The sequence below is a fragment of the Anolis sagrei genome, chromosome 6 (genome assembly GCF_037176765.1).
Source record: "Anolis sagrei isolate rAnoSag1 chromosome 6, rAnoSag1.mat, whole genome shotgun sequence".
Taxonomy (NCBI): Eukaryota; Metazoa; Chordata; class Lepidosauria; order Squamata; family Dactyloidae; genus Anolis; species Anolis sagrei.
The window spans coordinates 68661700-68674397 of record NC_090026.1 but is presented as its reverse complement, the minus strand read 5'-3'; the positions used below and the strand labels follow the sequence as shown (position 1 = coordinate 68674397).

The 12698-nt window shown below is 44.4% G+C and overlaps 1 protein-coding gene across 3 annotated transcripts in view; it reads left to right on the top strand.

Moving 5' to 3' along the window:
* The window catches only part of RALA (RAS like proto-oncogene A), a 41370-nt gene that overhangs the window by 8455 nt on the left and 20217 nt on the right, over window positions 1-12698 (top strand). Inside the window, exon 1 of one of the 3 annotated variants that reach the window (XM_060781594.2) lies at window positions 5391-5574. The exons of 1 other annotated variant lie outside the window; for it this stretch is intronic. The gene's annotated coding sequence lies outside the window, so the exon portion shown is untranslated. Of the gene's footprint in view, window positions 1-5390; window positions 5614-12698 lie in introns of those variants that run through there. One more of the 3 variants, XM_067470176.1, reaches the window with a different exon arrangement.

Sequence of the window (12698 nt, the reverse complement as noted above, 5' to 3'; positions counted from 1 at the left end):
TGGGTGACATGGCCAGTATCCACTTATTTAATGTTTTGAGTAGCCTGATGAAAGGCATAATGTGATTGATATGCTATGATTGGTCCAATCAAATAAGACAGAATCCTTAGACAACTGAGGTGTTGATATAAGTCAAGAAAAGTTAGCTTTATATTAAACTTCACTCCAGACCAAGATTGGTACTGTAAAAGATTGGCCATGGAGCACCCTTCCCATTATTCCCAGGTTCCTGAAATGATTGAGAAATGGACTTGCTAGGTTTGAGGGTTATATTTGATGTTTTGCCTGTTTGTCAATAAAATCTTGTACTCTTAACCACTTGTGTGTTTGTTGTCCTTAAATTAAAAAAAAACCCTCTCTGCCCTTGGCAAAACAGGTAAATTATGTACTCACTTCAAAACAAAACAACTTGGAGAGTACTGGCTCATAGTGACTTTAGCTGGATTAGAGATCTGTGTCTCTTTTACTGGGTTATAGTTTATTTAGCTGTCTAACACCTTGTTTTATTTGCGCAACCAATGGAGATACAGGCAGTCTTAGAGTTACAAACATCTGACTTATAAATGACTCATAGTTAAGAATGGGGATGACAAAACAGGAAATGAGAGAAATCTACCCCTAGGAAGGAAAATTCACTCCTGTGTTATCATATGAAAAAGGTGTCTCAATTGAAGCTTTATCACAAATCCTTGTTTCCACAATAAGCCACATTCTTCAAAATCCTATTATCACAGGACCGAAAGTGAGGTGAAATCTTCTGATCAGGAGCACAGACAGCAAAATAACCATAGGGTTGTTAACTCTTCCCTATGCTACCCAAAGCTCTATACACACACACGACTGGAGTTACACTTAAAAATGTACCTGTTTTGACTTACAAACAAATTCAGCTTAAGACCAAACCTACAGAACCTATCTTGTTCATAACTTGGGGACTGCATATATAAGTATCAATAACAAAATTATAAAGACAATATTGTGAGTTTACTAAAATTTACCTCATTCTGTTTAAAACTTTTTATTGTATATGGGTGAACATGGGGCCAAATGAACATAACAGATGGGCCTGAAAACCTGAGCTTTGTCCTTGTGGATGTTTCTTAGATGTTTAATGCATAAAGATATAGTGAGTAATAGTTGTTCTCAAAAAAGCATTACTGCATCCTTGTGGGAATGTTTATGAGTCGCTATATCTGTATGACACAGAGAAGAGAATGTCAAGAATTACTCTGTCTAAAAGTATCAGAGCTGGAGTTGCATCGAGAGACACCGGCATGAAGAAAATCTATGTTATGAAATTTCATTTACAAAACAGTCAAAAGCAAGCCCAGCTTTAGTCCCTTTGCTGCCTGAGGCAGAGCAGGAAATGGCATACCTGTCCACACAAAACCCAGTATGTAGTATTAAAACCAGCTAAATGATTTTGGTACCCAAGGCAAAAATGCCACAATCGCCTCTTCTCCTTGACAGTAAAAATGCTATAATTGCAGATTGGGAAATGAAGAATTTGCTGCTCTTCCACAATCTGCTGTATGATGTGGATCTCTCTCTCTGCCTGAGTGTAGCGCCAGGTTCTGCACACTATTCATTGAACCACTTTGGTCTAGTTCTCACAAGAGGAGGAGGCTGGACTTCAAAGTACAGATGGGAAAGTATTTTGTGAGAACAAAACAAATCACTGCTCACACAATGCTAGCACATGAAGGAGCCTTTTTTGTATCATCCAGGCATAAATGTATGTATAAATACATACACACATTCAGTTGTGTTGAGTTTCCATCATCAGTCTTGAGTGGTACAATCCAGGCAAAGGTTTACTTCCCAATTTGCTGTTTATGAGAATTTGACTAGAGCACCATACTTGCTCATGTTGAATAGCAGATTAGGAGCCCCCGGTGGCGCAGTGGGTTAAACCCCTGTGCCGGCAGTACTGAAGACCGACAGGTCGCAGGTTCGAATCCGGGGAGAGGCGGATGAGTTCCCTCTATCAGCTCCAGCTCCGCATGCAGGGACATGAGAGAAGCCACCCACAAGGATAATAAAAACATCAAATCATCCAGGCGTCCCCTGGGCAACGTCCTTACAGACGGCCAATTCTCTCACACCAGAAGCGACTTGCAATTTCTCAAGTTGCTCCTGACATGACAAAAATAAATAAATAAATAATAGCAGATTATCTTTAATACAAGTAAGATTATTATTTTTGCTCATATATCTCATTTTAATTCTCAGATTCTTTATAAATAGTTTAGCTGATCGGATTAACTTCTCTCTGCTTGAACCGATTTCTTCACTCTATTCATGCTTAAAGAAAACCTCCGCTGGTGTTACAGACCAATCCTAATGTTTGCCTTCATGTATCTTTCTCAACTCATGACCTCATTGCAGGAGCCCTCAATCCCACTACCTGAAAAATAAGTAAAACAAACAAAATAAGTAAAACAAAATAGGTTACAGTCCTAGGGAGAGAGTAAAGTGCATTCAACTCAACGGGACATATTTGGAATCATGACATGTCTATTTTAATTGGAAATTGTACACTATAGATAATCTGAGGATTAAATGAGATATATAAGCCAAAATATTCCAGACATGACTCATTCAATGCATCAAAGAGCAGCAGCAGGAGAGACAATGCTGGGTCTCTCTGGCAAGCTAACACTTGATGGATTATCACTTTGTCGTGGTGAGGGGGCTTGCGTATTCCAGTGAACCTGCGGACAGAACCACTGTAGTTATGCACTCTCAAAGGGGGGGGGGGGCAGGGGAGATTCCAGACCAACCACAATCCGAAGTCTTCAATGGTGGATCAGTCAGAACCTAATATACATGTTACAATGGCTGTGAAGGACAGAAGAAGGCTGCAACAGATTGAGAAGCTCCCGTTGTCATGTTAACCATGCCGCTTGTTGGGACCCTCACTCTGTGAAGACTGTGTGTTGATCGGCTGTGCACTGACTTTCACACATTAAAAAAACTCACACATAGGTGTCTTCCAAGAACTTGAAGGGCCATCATACTTGGAAAACAAGGAATCACCGAAGTGAAGTGGTAGTACTGTACAGAAGGCAATGTACACCACTCCTGAAGCCTTTTGCCTCATTTTAGGGCCCTGCTTAATAATGATAATATGGTAGTAATAATAACAATTGTATTTCTTACCCACCTCTTCTTGCAGCTCAGGGTTGGGCACAACAAAGTTAAAAACACATAATCATAACACATTTAAAATGCACATATTAAAACATGTCTATGGAATACATATATTAGTAGTAGTAGCAGCAGTAGTAGTAGTAAATTTTATTGATTAGCCCTTAGGCCATATCACAATACCAAACCAAAAAAAGCCTTGATAAAACTTGATTACACTCTATAATAAGTTAAGTAAAACACTTACAACAATACAGTAAATAAATATGATACAACTGAATATATAAATCATATATTAAAATAAAGAGATTAAATTACAAAGGGTTCAAGTGTCATTAAAATGCACACAGGATAAATTAAAATTCCCATGTAAGATATGTGGGTTTCTTTTAGAGCTGTACTGTACTGTTGCTGGAAATCAGGAAAACAGAATCAGGTCACCTTAGGAAGACTTGGGCCCCTTCTACACTGCCATATAAAATCCAGATTATCTGCTTTGTTCATCTTCATGGTTTCCTCCTTTCTGTTGAAATTGTCCACATGCTTGTGTATTTCAATGGCTTCTCTGCGTAGTCTGGTTGGGGTAGTTTGCAGTGCCTTTCATGTTCCTTGATGCGTGTCTGGGCGCTGCGTTTGGTGGTCCCTATGTAGACTTGTCCACAGCTGCATGGTACACGGTAGACTCCTGCAGAAGTGAGAGGATCCCTCTTGTCCTTTGCTGAATGTAGCATTTCTTGGATTTTCTTGGTGGGTCTGTAGATAGTTTGTATGTTGTGTTTCCTCATCAGCTTCCCTATGTGGTCAGTGGTTCCCTTGATGTAAGGCAAGAACACTTTTCCTCTGGGTGGATCTTTGTCTTGACTCTCGTGGCTTGTTCTTGGTCTTGCAGCTCTTCTGATGTCTGAGGTGGAGTATCCATTGGCCTGTAAAGCCCAGTTTAGGTGGTTCAGTTCATCTTGGAGGAGGTGGGGTTCGCAGATTCTTTTTGCACGGTCTGCCAAGGCTTTAATGGTGCTTCTTTTTTGACTTGGGTGATGGTTGGAGTTTTTATGTAGATATCTATCTGTGTGTGTGGGTTTTCTGGAAACAGTGTGACCCAATTGTTGATCTGGTTTACGGATGACTAGGACATCTAGAAAAGGCAGTCTTCCTTTATTTTATTTTTCCATGGTGAATTGGATGTTTGTGTAGATGCTGTTAAGATGGTCCAGGAACCTGTTTAGTTCTTCTTCTCCATGGCTCCAAATGGTGAAAGTGTCATCCATTTTTCATTTCATGTTGTTTTCCCGCTGGGCATGAACTAAATCCAAGGGAAGTTGACAGTTCCCATTGCGGTAAGATAGGCTTTGGTCTGAACCATAAAGGAGTTTCTGGGCGCTGCGTTTGGTGGTCCCTATGTAGACTTGTCCAAAGCTGCATGGTACACGGTAGACTCCTGCAGAGGTGAGAGGATCCCTCTTGTCCTATTATTTGAGAATACAGAAGTGCTGGACCACTCTCACAACCATGTCAGACTACACAGAGAAGCCATTGAAATCCACAAGCATGTGGGCAATTTCAACAGAAAGGAGGAAACAATGAAGATGAACAAAATCTGGCGACCAGTATTAAAAAACTCAAAAATTACAACAGCAAAACAACAGAGGGGAAACAATCAGGCACATCAATTCACTCTCAACAAGAGATTCCCCCCAGGCGCTTCGAGGCCATTGAATGCAAATCAAGGTGATCAGCTGAAACATTACCCTGGTCATTCCACAGATATATAAACCCATTTTTCCTACTTCCAACAGACCTCACTACCTCTGAGGATGCTTGCCATAGATGCAGGCGAAACGTCAGGAGAAAAATTGCCTCCAGAACATGGTCATATAGCCCGGAAAAACCTACAACAACCCTGTGATCTCGGAGTATGGTGGAAGCTTCTTCTCTGGAAGCTTTTAAACAGAGGCTGGATGGCCATCTGTCAGGGGTACTTTGAATGCAATATTCCTGCTTCTTGGCAGGGGGTTGGACTGGATGGCTCATGAGGCCTCTTCTAACTCTGATTCGATGTGGGATTTTATTCATCTGTGTGGAAGGGGCCTTGATAGTCTGGGCTACATGGCTGAGTTAAAGGGCGAGTCCCCCTCCCGGCCCTGAGCGCCTAATTCTGGTGGGCCGCGCCTTCTGCATCCGGCTCCTTCCGGCCCCGCCCCACGCCGGGCCCAGGAAGCGACCTGGAGGCCCCGCCCCCCGGAGGCCCCGCCTCCTGCTTCTGGTGCCGGAGGAGGAGGCGCAGCAGCAGCAGCTGGGGCTGCCAGGGAGACTCCGGGAGCTGAGGAGCCGCTGCCGACGCCGCGGAAGCCCCTCCATCCTCCTGGGGCCGGAAAGAACGGCGCAGGCCTCCCTCCCCGCCTGCCAGAGCGCGAAGGGTGTGACTCGGTGAGGGAAGGAGGAGGCCTGAGGAAAAGCGCGGGCTGTGTGAGTGTGTGTGAGAGAGAGGCGGCCTTCTCCTCGCGCCCCTCTCCCTTCCCTCTCTCCCTCTCTTCGTTCTCCTCGCCCCTCCCTGCCTCAGGCTGAGCTCGCGGCCTGTAGTAGGGCTTCCCTGGGAGGGAGGGGGGAGGGGCTTCCTCCGCGGCCCCTCCCCTCGCCCCCCTCCCTCTCCGCAGTGCTGAACTCCTTCCCCGGCCTCCTTCCTTCCTTAGGAAGCCGGGCCTCGCTTTGGAAGAACAAAGGGGCCCTTTCCTGGTCGCGAGGGGCCAGAGGCTTCCGGGAAAGCCCAGCCCGGGGTGTGGCGGGTGTCTCGCCCTTCTGCTACTGCCAGGGAGGCTCCCTTCAGTGGAGGGAGGTTGCCAACTGTTGAGAGGCCTCCCTTTCATCTCCTGCAAAGCCATGCTCGGGACTGTAGGGACACAAGACATTTCGGGAGGGGTTGAAACTCCCCCCCCCCCCAAATGGCTTTTGAGGCCAGTGTCTCCAGATCTGCCATGAGATCTTAACAAGGCCCTGAAACTGCCCTCATTGTGCAAAGGTTCTTCCAGGTAAAATAGGTCCCGAATCATAGAATCAAAGAGTTGGAAGAGACCTCATGGGCCATCCAGTCCAACCCCCTGCCAAGAAGCAGGAATATTGCATTCAAAGCACCCCTGACAGATAGCCATCCAGCCTCTGTTTAAAAGCTTCCAAAGAAGGAGCCCCCACCCAGGCCTGTAGCCAGGATTTCGAATTTTTTTCAGGGGGGTTTCGGGGTGGGGGGGCTGAGTCTGAGTGAAAGAGTGAAAGATCTGATCTACCCTAGCAAACCTTTTGTATCATTACCGCAATACCCCCATGCATATGAGATATATTGAGTATGGTGATCAGATCATGATATGAATAAACATAACAGTTTAAGTAATGCACCAGTAAGGCCTTTTCGCGAACCACCATGAGAATTTCGGGGGGGGGGGGCTGAAGCCCCCTGAGCCCCCCCCCCCAGCTACATGCCTGCCTCCACCACACTCAGGAGCAGAGAGTTCCACTGCTGAACAGCTCTCACAGTCAGGAAGTTCTTCCTCATGTTCAGATGGAATCTCCTCTCTTGTACTTTGAAGCCCATTGTTTCGCGTCCTAGTCTCCAAGGAAGCAGAAAACAAGCTTGCTCCCTCTTCCCTGTGGCTTCCTCTCACATATTTATACATGGCTATCATATCTCCTCTCAGCCTTCTCTTCTTCAGACTAAACATGCCCAGCTCCTTAAGCCGCTCCTCATAGGGCTTGTTCTCCAGACCCTTGATCATTTTAGTCGCCCTCCTCTGGACACATTCCAGCTTGTCAATATCTCTCTTGAATTGTGGTGCCCAGAATTGGACACAATATTCCAGATGTGGTCTAATCAAAGCAGAATAGAGGGGTAGCATTACTTCCTTAGATCTAGACACTATGCTCCTATTGATGCAGGCCGAAATCCCATTGGCGTTTTTTGCCGCCACATCACATTGTTGGCTCATGTTTAACTTGTTGTCCATGAGGACTACAAGATCTTTTTCACACGTACTGCTCTCAAGCCAGACATTGTCCCCCATTCTGTATCTTTGCATTTCGTTTTTTCTGCCAAAGTGGAGTATCTTGCATTTGTCACTGTTGAACTTCATTTTGTTAGTTTTGGCCCATCTCTCCAATCTGTCTGCTGTCTTCAGTGCCAGGGAGGCTCCCTTCAGTGGAGGGAGGTTGCCAACTGTTGAGAGCCCTCCCTTTCATCTCCTGCAAAGCCATGCTCGGGACTGTAGGAACACAGACATTTTGGGAGAGGTTGAAACACCCCCCCCCCCCAATGGCTTTTCAGGCCAGTGTCTCCAGATCTGGCATGAGATCTTAACAAGGCCCTGAAACTGCCCCCATTGTGCAAAGGTTCTTCCCAGGTAAAATAGGTCCCGAATCATTCCTCCCTATGTATAAGGCCTCTTCCACACACCTGAATAATACGCCACATTATCTGCTTGAACTATTTATTTATCGTGTCAGGAGCAGACCAAACAGTTTTTTAACAAACAAACAAACAGAACACAAAGTTTGCAAGCTTGGTAGTTGATTAAATGTCCTTTGACCAGTAGCTGTCCGCTTGGAGTGCCTCTGGTGTTGCCGCAAGAAGGTCCTCCATTGTGCATGTGGCAGGGCTCAGGCTGCATTGCAGCAGGTGGTCAGTGGTTTGCTCTTCTCCACACTCGCATGTCGTGGATTCCACTTTGTGGCTGCATTTCTTAAGGTTGGCTCTGCATCTCGTGGTGCCAGAGCGCAGTCTGTTCAGCACCTTCCAAGTTGCCCAGTTTTCTGTGTGCCCAGGGGGGAGTCTCATTTGCTATCAGCCATTGATTGAGGTTCTGGGTTTGAGCCTGCCACTTTTGGACTCTCGTTTGCTGAGGTGTTCCAGCGAGTGTCTCTGTAGATCTTAAAAATATTTCTTGATTTAAGTCGTTGACGTGCTGGCTGGTATCCAAACGGGATGAGCTGGAGATGTCACTGCCTTGGACCTTTCACTATTGGTTGCTACTTTCCGGCGGATGTCAGGTGGTGCAATACCGGCTAGACAGTGTAATTTCTCCAGTGGTGTAGGGCACAGACACCCCGTGATAATGTGGCATGTCTGCTTTGAACTTGAATATATGACAATGTGGTACCTTAATTCCCACCCCAACATTTTGGCTTGGTAATGCTAGAAGAACCAGTGCCTGGAGAAATAATAATAAACTTTATTTATACCCCGCCACCATCTCCCCCAATGGGGACTCGGGGCGGCTTACATGAAGCCAAGGCCGAACAACAGGTTACAATAAAATAAGATACAAATTGCAATAAATTAAACAACATAGCATTAAAGTATAAAACATATAAGCATATAAACAATATACACAAAACATAAAGAAAAGAAAAAAAAAACCAGTAAACCAAACATAATGACAGTGAGTGGGCCACATGTACTTAAAATGATTTTAAAAACTCAGGGTGAGATAAAGGAGCAGAATTATTTGTAAGGGAGAACTCATAGAGATGTATTGTCGAAGGCTTTCATGGTTGGAATCACTGGGTTATTGTAGGTTTTTTCAGGCTATATGGCCATGTTCTAGAGGCATTCTCTCCTGACGTTTCACCTGCATCTATGGCAAGCATCCTCAGAGGTAGTGAGGTCTGTTGGAACTAGGAAAAGGGGTTTATATATCTGTGGAATGACCAGGGTGGGACAAAGGACTCATACCTGCTGGAGCTAGGTGTGAATGTTTCAGCTGACCACCTTGATTAGCATTTGATGGCCTGGCTGTTGTTTGGTGTGGCTTATTAGTGCCTGGAGCAATCTTTTGTTGAGAGGTGATTAGATGCCCCCAACTTTATTTGTACCCCGCCACCATCTCCCCGAACGGGGACTCGGGGCAGCTTACATGAGGCCAAGCCCAAACAACGGGTTACAATAAAATAAGATACAAATTGCAATAAAATAAACAAATAGCATTAAAGGATAAAAGTATAAAACATATAAGCATTTAAACAATATACACAAAACATAAAGAAAAGAAAAAAAACCCAGTAAACCAAACATAATGACAGTGAGCATGTACATAAAATGATTTAAAAAACTCAGGGTGAGATAAAAGAGCAGAATTATTTGTAAGGGAGAACTCAAAGAGAGAGGGAAATAAACAGACTTTCGTACAAGGTTTGCCTACATTCAGGTCTTCAAACATTCTAAAACGCTGGTCTCTAAGATCTAAATAAAACATTTTAATACACTTATCCATATATAAATTCATACTTCCCTTTGAATCCAGTTTAATACTGTAGTTGAAAGCACTTCATAACTTATTTCTCTCAATATGGATTAGTTCAACCTATTATTTTGATACAGCAGTGAGATAGTTCACTATTACACCCTTCAGAGCAGATCTCTGAGGCCTCTTCCACACAGCTGAATAAAATCCCACATTTTCTCCTTTGAACTGGAATATATGAGTACGAGCTCAGATAACCCAGTTCAAAGCAGATGGGATTTTCAGCCTTGATATTTTGGGTTGTATAGCTGTGTGGAAGGGCCCTATGTCAGTACTTGTCAGCCACAAAGGACAGTAGTTTCCACAATTGGCAGAAGTCTCTTTCTGTTTTCTTCTGTTTTCTTCTTATTTCCTTTATCATGAAGGTGGGTTACTTCAAGGTGTTTTCCACTGTGAATGAACAAGAAGTTTTCAACCAAGCACAAGTTGTTCTGATGGTACTCTGGGTTGCTTTTAATGTCTTTTTGCAGGGCCTTTCACAAAGCCATATAACCATTTCAAGGCAGGAAATCCCATAATATCTGCTTTGAACTGGGTTATCTGAGTACACACTGCCATATATTCCAGTTCAAAGCAGAAAATGTTGGATTTTATTCAGCTGTGTGGAAGAGGCCCCGGTTTCTCTTGAGAGGGAGTTCCACAGTCTGGGAACAGCCACTGAAAAGTAAATGCTTCAGCTGTACTCCACAAAAAAGAAAAAGAAGCCTGCTTACCAAGCCTTGCAAATGCTAACTTCTTTGTTATATATCTATATCTATACACACCCTTTGCTCCAGCAAAGGGTCACCGCCTTGTTGTGGCGCTGGAGCTTGAGCACCTCAATGATGTCATGAGCGAAACCGTGAAGGGCCACCCAAGATGGGACGGTCGTGGCAGAGAGGTCAGACCAAGCGTGATCCCTGGGGAAGGCAACGGCAAACCACCCCAGTATCCTTGCCAAGAAAACTAAATGGACCAGTACAACCAGAGATATGTCGGTATGCCATTGGAAGATGGGACTCCCAGGTCGGAAGATGGCCAAAATGCTACTGGGGAGGAGCAGAGGATAAGTTCAACTAGCCCCAGATGTGATGACGCAGCTAGCTCAAAGCCGAAAGGAAGGCTAGCGGCCGACGGTACTGGAGGTGAACGACGAATCCGATGCTCTAAAGATCAACACACCATAGGAACCTGGAATGTAAGATCTATGAGCCAGGGCAAATTGGATGTTGTTATTGGTGAGATGTCAAGACTAAAGATAGACATTCTGGGGGTCAGCGAACTGAAATGGACTGGAATGGGCCACTTCACATCAGATGACCACCAGATCTACTACTGCGGACAAGAGGAACATAGAAGAAATGGAGTAGCCTTCATAATTAATAAGAAATTCGCTAAAGCAGTGCTTGGATACAACCCAAAAAATGACAGAATGATCTCAATTCGAGTGCAAGGAAAGCCTTTCAACATTACAGTGATCCAAATATACGCCCCAACCACAGCTGCTGAAGAAGCAGAAGTAGATCAGTTCTATGAGGATCTGCAGGACCTACTGGATAATACACCAAAAAGAGACATTATTTTCATTACAGGAGACTGGAATGCCAAGGTGGGAAGTCAAATGACAACTGGGATCACAGGCAAGCATGGTTTGGGAGAACAAAATGAAGCGGGACGCAGGCTGATAGAATTTTGCCAGGAAAACTCGCTGTGTATAACAAACACTCTCTTCCAACAACCTAAAAGACGGCTTTATACATGGACTTCACCAGATGGTCAGCACCGAAATCAGATTGACTACATCCTTTGCAGCCAAAGGTGGCGGACATCCATCCAGTCGGTGAAAACAAGACCTGGGGCTGACTGTAGCTCAGATCACGAACTTCTTATTGCTCAATTTAGAATAAAACTAAAGAGATCAGGGAAAATACACAGACCAGTTAGATATGATCTCACTAACATTCCTAGTGAATATACAGTGGAAGTGAAGAACAGATTTGAAGGGCTAGATTTAGTAAACAGAGTCCCAGAAGAACTATGGACAGAAGTCCGCGACATTGTTCAGGAGGCGGCAACAAAGTACGTCCCAAAGAAAAAGAAAACCAAGAAGGCAAAATGGTTGTCTGCTGAGACACTGGAAGTAGCCCAAGAAAGGAGGAAAGCAAAAGGAAACAGGGATAAGGGGAGATATGCCCAGTTAAATGCGCAATTCCAGAGGTTAGCCAGAAGAGACAAGGAACTATTTTTAAACAAGCAATGCATGGAAGTGGAAGAAGACAACAGAATAGGAAGGACAAGAGACCTCTTCCAGAAAATTAGAAACATTGGAGGTAAATTTCAGGCAAAAATTGGTATGATAAGAAACAAAGATGGCAGGGACCTAACAGAAGCTGAAGAGATCAAGAGAAGGTGGCGAGATTATACAGAAGATCTGTATAGGAAGGATAATAATATCGAGGATAGCTTTGACGGTGTGGTGAATGAATTAGAACCAGACATCCTGAGGAGTGAGGTTGAATGGGCCTTAAGAAGCATTGCTAACAACAAGGCAGCAGGAGACGACGGGATCCCAGCTGAACTGTTTAAAATCTTAAAAGATGATGGTGTCAAGGTGATGCATGCCATATGCCAGCAAATATGGAAAACACAAGAATGGCCATCAGACTGGAAAAAATCAACTTACATCCCCATACCAAAAAAGGGAAATGCGAAAGACTGCTCCAACTTCCGTACAGTGGCCCTTATTTCTCATGCCAGTAAGGTAATGCTCAAGATCCTGCAAGGAAGACTCCAGCAATACATGGAGCGAGAGTTGCCAGATGTTCAAGCTGGGTTTAGAAAAGGCAGAGGAACGAGAGACCAGATTGCCAATATCCGCTGGATAATGGAGAAAGGCAGGGAGTTTCAGAAAAACATCTACTTCTGCTTCATTGACTATTCTAAAGCCTTTGACTGTGTGGATCATAATAAATTGTGGCAAGTTCTTGGTGGGATGGGCATACCAAGCCACCTTGTCTCTCTCCTGAGGAATCTGTACAAGGACCAAGGAGCAACAGTCAGAACTGACCACGGAACAACAGACTGGTTCAAGATTGGGAAAGGCGTACGGCAAGGCTGCATCCTCTCACCCAACCTTTTTAACTTGTATGCAGAACACATCATGCGATGTGTGGGGCTGGATGAATGCAAAGCTGGGGTGAAAATTGCTGGAAGAAACATTAACAACCTCAGATATGCAGATGACACCACTCTGATGGCCGAAAGCGAGGAGGAGCTGAGGAGCCTTCT